Here is a 7,537-nt window from a genome sequence, read left to right on the forward strand (position 1 = left end):
AAAGATAATTTTTATGTGGATCCCCTGAAAAAAGACTTCAGAATACATTTTAGATGACCAAAAATTTAAATGAAAGTTAAAGGACCAAAATTACGAAGCATGTGAAATAAAGAAAAACTTGGACTGAGCACCGAATAAAATTAAACAAATAACAGTAGTCACACATCTAAGCCATTTTCTTGTAAATAAGATAAAATCAATATAAATTTTAAAATTATCTTTTAAATAATAGAAGAAAATGTTTTAAAAATTTTATAAGTTTACTAACAATGATATAAATCAGTAAGTTTCAGATTAACAGAATGATAAAAATGTAAAAGTCTGCTAAAAATATGCTGAGATTAGTTTTATAAAGGGCAGAGTAAGAAGTTATTATACTGTTGTACCTTGATCATTAGAAAAATTTAAATTGCACTGTGTTTTTGAAAAACTTCAAAAATAATTGCCAGTGGAGTTAAAAACTGTGGAGTTTAAAGATGCACACCTGTTTTTCAAATCACTACAGAACAAAAAAGCAAGATTCAAGAATCTGCAAAGGATAAAACTAGCTAATATTTATTTGACTCTCACTCTATGCCAGGTGCTAAACATGTTTGCTTCTCTTTTTTTTATTTATTCCCTAGAATCATTCTATGAAGTAGATACTATTATTTGTCCTATTTTTAAGGAATGACATTGAAGATCAGGAAAAATAAGTAAATTATTCAAATAGCCAATAAGTGTTAGAACTGAAATTTTAATTCAAAATGTCAGACTTCAGAGCTGGTATTGAGCAATTTGAATATGTTACTTCCCCTAAAAGTTTACTGAGAGCTTATGATCTGCTGGGAACCCTGCTATTATTTCATTGAAACTTTTGACAACACTGCAAGGTAAGTAGGATCATAAAAAGAAGATGCAGAAAACAAGAAGAGTTATCACACATATCAGGTATACCAGTCACTTATTAACAAAAGCCCCATATTAAAGCACAAAGAATTATGGATTTGACTTTTTATTTATTTTTAATTTTTATATCCATTTTGGTTTTGTCCTAAAACTTAATGATATAAAATAAAGGAAAAATAAATAAATAAAAAGATACATAAAATATGAGGCAAACAACAACAAAGAGAGCCCAAGAAAATGAGATTACTACCAAAGAAGCACTCAATCGTAAATGCAGTAAAACTAAATGTATTAAAACTAAAAAGGAAAATCATTACACTATATTGATTATGCAAATTTAATCTATAATTAAGCCAAATAGGCAATAAACCTACTCTCCACATAACATAATGCAATAGTTATATTATGTATTATATATAACCCTACATCATTATATATTTTAAGTGACATATATCCCTATAATGAATGCAAAGATAATGAACAAAAAACAAAATACAGTGAACCACTTTAATATACCAATATCAATATGTGATAGATCAGATAAATTAAAAGACATACAGAATTAGAATAATGTGGTTAACAAATTAATCTTAGTCAAACTAAATCAAGTTTTGTGTTCAACAGAAAGATCAATAGCAAATTGATTTTAAACTTAGCCAAAAAAAAATCTCAGTTCTGTAATTGCTGAGATAGAAATTATAGAGGTCAGGTTATCTGATTATAGACTGTAATATTATAAATTTGTTCATATAATACAAACCAAAATCTTGAATATTAAAAAATTATCCAAATACTTACTAGACAAAAAAAGAGATAGAAAACTTTGCAAAATAAAACTATGAGGAGGCCACCAAAGGAATATTTAAAACCTAGAAATATTATATTTTTAAAAATAGAAAAAAATGTATGCTATTTAAGAAATGGAGTTTAAAAATATTACAGAGTTGACCAGAAAATAACATATATGTGAATAGAAAATAAAAATAAAAAATGAATGCAGGAAAAAATTAGAATTAATATATATTCATACAATGGTTACTTCTTAGAACTAAGTGAATAAGAATACTAAATCAAGAAAAAATAATCAAAAGTGGAAAAAGTTAATTCAATAAATATGGAATATTTTGTATAATTTCATGTTAAGAGTTTGATGTATTTCAAAGAACAGAGGTTCTACTGGAATAATATTAAATTATTAAACTTAATTAAAAGTAAGTAGAAAACCTAAATGTGTCTATGAACAAAGAATGCATGAGGAAAAGACACATTCAAATATGTGTCTGGGCACACGGGTGAGTTATTTCAACCTTTAACATGCTAGGTCATCCTAGTAATTTATACATACATCCTTTCAACGTCTAGGGCAAAAGGTAAGCTGAGCTTTTATCTTATGAATCTACTATAAGCCTAATAAAGTTTGATAATGATCAAAACAGAAATTAGAGAGCAATTGCATGTATTTTTTGTATGTTTATGTGAAAGTATTAACTGAAATATTAGCAAATTTATAATGCACTAAAACCAAGAACAAATGCTTGGATGCTTTAATAAGGATTCAACATTGTAATAATAGGGATTCTAGATTTATAACAACAGAGATTCTATTAACACAAATAAGAAAAATCTCATAGTCACCTTGATCAATTGTTTTAAAAGATATTAAATAAAATTCAATCATTATTCTTGATTTTATAAGCTTTAAAAAATCTTAAGAGTAAGAACATTAGACAGTAACAATCTCATACCAAAAGCCATTGCCATTGTTACTTCAATGAGAGTCAACCTCATTAAAGTGAGATTACAATCATCATTCTCTTGCAGCATTGTTCTGGATGTTACAATGAGATTGAAAATAAATGACAATAATTAGGAAGAGACAATAGTACCATTATTAATGATTGAAGCTGCCACATATCTAGAAAATCTACATAAATAAGCAGGAAAACTTCTTCCAATTAATAACAAATTTAGCAAAGCAAGTGTACACACGATAGTCAATACACAAAAATCAATAGTTTTTCCAATATACCAATAATAACTGTGTAGTAAAATTTGTAGTCTTCATAAAAGCATTGAACACTGATAACATTTTTCCTAGATGTATTATTGTGAAAATGTTTTTTTTTTCTACCATGTATTCTGAACAATGTAAAAGAGAATCTGAATAAAGTATCGGAAGCATCCATGTTTCTGTATGTATAGACAGAAGACATTGATTTCTTGCAACTGAATGTACAGGTTAAATATCATTCCAATCAAAATCTCAGGTTTGGAACTTAACAAAATGGTTTTTAACAATACAAAGAATTGAAAAAACATAAATTTGATAATTACTAAGAAATATTTTATAAAGATGAATAATAAAAAAGGACATAATTGCCAATATAATAAAATGTGCTACCAACAAAGATGTTTTCGATTCTAGCAAAACACATGCAACATATATGAAAATTACAAATTTAAACACAAAAAGTCTAAGGTCCCAGTGGCCAATGGGAAAACAAACATAACCATAAATTCATGAAAGAGAAAATTCAAATAGCTAAACATTTGGGGGGAAAAAAGAATCATGACTAATAATTAAAGAAGTGTATATTAAACCATGAAATACTAGTCATAACCTATGAAATTTGCAAATATACTACTAATATAATACATAATATAATATAATACATAATAAAATATAATACATAATATAATACCACTAATGTAGATAGAGTTGTGATAAAACAATTCATTGACAGTGGAAGTATAATAACTTTCTGGAATATGATTTGGAAATGTGGAGGTGAGTAGGAAAGGAAGGAAGATACAGAGAGATAGGAAGAAATATAGAAAATATTTATAGCATTGTAAGCTGGCAAGATTCTATAGTGTTTTTTTCTTTATACTTTTCTATGTTTCTCAAATTTCATATAGTAAGCAGTTCTTCATACAAATGAACAAACAATATAAATATTACTTTTAATTAATTTAAGAATAGAATGTAGTGTTAAACTAGACAATCTGTACGTGACTTCCAGTTATAAATAATTCTATTGCAATTCAATTATTGTATAAATACAGGGGAGCCATATGCATCTAAACCACTTCCAAGACAATTAATGATCTACCATGGACTTTAAATCTCTATATCCTTAGTAAAGCTTGATGGTGTATTTTTACTTTCCTTGTGAAAGTATAAAATAAAGTGGATTATAAAGAAAATATCCCTCCTTATTCCAAATTATATTAAGATAGAAATGGAAATAATTGTTTAGAACATTTTGAAAGTTTCTACAAATTACTTAGACTCTTCACTTAGAAAAGCAAGTCTTACAAGTTATATTTAACAAATAAATTTGAAGTATTTGTGATGGAGAGCTTTTGTATATAGCCTGACCATACAGACGATGTATAATGATGAATTGACCAAAAACCCTTATCGTTTGAGTTTTTTAAAGGAGTTTATAATTTTGCTTAGATTTGAAAAAGTGCCCTATCATTTGGACTTTAAGTAGGGCAGGTGCTATGATGCTGTTTTCCATTCAATTGTTCAGGTCGAGCAAATTAAGCAGTTATTCATCAGTTCACATCTATTTATTATTGCATAATATAATCATTGATGTTGCCTCTTCTGAAAAACAAATCTGTTTATTGTCATTATACACAGTCTTTAATTATATGAAAAAATAAAATTTTAAAAGGAAAAGTAAGCAAAGAATCTGCTAAGTAATAGTCAAGCTCAATTGTGGCCCCAAAGCAGGTTTTCAAATATATTAATATATGACTTAAATAATTGACTCAATTTGTTTAATTGTCTTGTTAAGACATAGGCAATAAATCTTTCTATTCACTTTAGTAAAGTAAAATCTAAGGTGCCATTGATGGATTTGGATTTTATCTTTAGCCCATTAGTCTCACGTCTTCCTTATTTGATAGTTTAAAACTGAAATTTCTTCATTTTCCTGTGAGTTCACTATTCTTTAAAAATCTTCAGGGAATACCATCAAAATTTGCTTACCTAGTCCCAGTAAAGGTAAGATTGCTTTGGGGAGAATATTTCTTAGAATAGAAACTCCATTATTTCCATCTATTGTCAAGATAATCTTTTACTACAGAGACAAATTCCCAATCTAATTAATCATTACTCTGACTTTCAGTATCAAAAAAATTAGAAGAATTTTGCAGTTTACTATATATTTGTAAAACGTGAGCTAGACATATCTAGTTGATTAAAGGAAATAGTTTCTGCTATCTTCTAATGATTTCCCATAAAAAATTGTGCTTTCCCCAGCCACAGGTTTGAGTCAAACAAAATATTGTGTGAATCATTCATTGTCAAAACAATTTGATTACTCACTTAAAATTTTAAAGTTCAGTTCATAATAAAATCCTTTTCTTATTTTTTTCTTCCATCATATGCAATGTTTCAACTTACCTTATTCTGTGTAAATCAGAAAGTCTTTGAAGCATCTTAGTTCATACTATTTTTTTCAGTCCTCTTTAGGTCTTCATGTGAACAGATGCTTTAAAATGATTTTCATGTCTTAAACTTCCTTTCTCCAAGCTGAGTGCCAAATCTTTACATATTTCCTATATAAGCTAATCTTCTATATGTATTTTCTCCTGCTTTCGTACACTTTCTGTTGTTTCCAATCTTTTTGTAAATAGACAAGCATTTTCTGTAATACATTAATTCATCTAGTATTTCTATGTGAATTGAGCACTGGATACATACAAGTCCCATGGAGGGCAGTGGAGACAAGCAGGTGAGCAGCTGCCCAAATGGTACCAAAGGCCTCTTCTCCATCTTCCCTCCCCCTTTTTGTGCATCTACCCCCATTTTCTAGACATTTGATTTCTGTGCAGTGACAGTGACTGATTCTGATCTCGGGATCCACTATCATTTGACAGTTTTCCTGCCCTGGTTATTTAGATAATTTCAGTATCTTTTAACAGAATTTGCTTTGGGTACCATGTATAAACTTTTGGTTTCAATACACAGTTTTCTAATTTAGGAAAGCCACTGTGCAATCGCTGACATGTTCCATAACCTCGATAGCTAACTTCAATTTAGCAACCCATATGCTGGATCTCTTTTGACAAATAATTTTCATTAATCTTCAGTCTTAATCCATTCAATTAATGATTTCGTTCTTCAGATACATTGTGCCCAGAACCCATAGTGCAGATGTGGGCCTTGGAGAGGTGGTATCTCAGGCCCTCAGAGAAATAATCTTATATACTTAAGGCATAGATTTTATCAGCTCTTTTGCCTCTTGGTTTTACCAACTTAGATTATAACCCATCAAGATGGGAAGAGAACATATTAAGACAACCAGAGAAGCCAAAATACATCAAAACAGATTGGAATAGGGATGAAGAATAGGGACTCTGAAACAAAGTGTCAACAGCATACAGTGGGCTTTCTTAGAGCCATAGATGTTTTCAGAATACATTTGTGGATTTAGCCAGAGACTCTGTTCAGCACACTCCTCCTCTAACTAGTACTGACACATCCAATTACAATACAGAATGAGTAATGAATTCAGTTCCGCTTAATGAGACAGAAAACACAAAATAAGAGTGGCTGAAGCAAAAAATGATTTATTTCTCTCTCTAGTAGACAAAGCACGATGGCTCCACAATCATTAGGGAACCAGGCCATTCTCTGCACTTGACAGCAGCCTGGTGCATCGAGATGTTGCTTTAGCTCCAGCAACAGGTCCCCATGGAGCCAGAAAGGAAAGGGCACACGTCACGCTTTGCAGATCCTTGCTGGAAGATCCCTAGATCCCTCCTCCCACATCACTTTGGCTAGAATTTAATTATATGGCCACACCAGCTGTGGAAAAGGTTAGGGAATTTAGCTTTTATTCTGGGAAATATGTCTCCAGCTACACTTGGAATTTCTACGATTAAAGAAAAAAGGGGGAGTGGATATTCAGGAAAAACTGTCATTATCTACCAGAGAACCAATTATTTTTGTTAAATAATGATTTGAATAGTACATGAAACGTAAACAATAACTCATGAAATCTGACCACCTCCTCTTCTTACGTTCAATCCAGCTTTCTCTCAATGGAGGCTTGATTAATTAATTTTGCCCTAAAAAGTAGCTGTAAAAAACAATAATTGTGGAAGAGACATCATTGAACGCACTATCTACATTTATCATAGGTATCATAAGAATGTATTCATTCATATAAGCCACACTAAATGACCTATGTATAGCATTTCACAAAGAAAACTGTACTGTATATTTCAGTCATTGAAAATTGATTACTTAAATGTAAGTAATGTTTATATTAACTCATGAAAATATTTGTCTCTACCCTGACTGCACTTTAGGATCACCCAGGAAGTTTGTCTTGTTGCTGTTATTTGCTTCACCATTTTTTTTAAATAATTCCAATGCCCAGCACACACCTGAGACCAATTAATCCAGAACCTGGTGGGCGTAGGAAAGGGGAGTGGAAGTCAGGTCTCTACCTTTAAAAGCACCTTCTAAAGTGTAGGACCCCATATAGCAACAGCTAACGAAGTCTTAGAATATAAGCATTAAACCATGCAGTGCTGATGCTTTTAATTGCACTCCAGAGTAAAGTGCAATTAAGAAAATCTGTGATGTGATTGATCTCTCTGTATATGGAACACTTTTGCACTA

Source organism: Microcebus murinus, chromosome 13 (assembly GCF_040939455.1).
Source record: "Microcebus murinus isolate Inina chromosome 13, M.murinus_Inina_mat1.0, whole genome shotgun sequence".
Lineage (NCBI taxonomy): Eukaryota > Metazoa > Chordata > Mammalia > Primates > Cheirogaleidae > Microcebus > Microcebus murinus.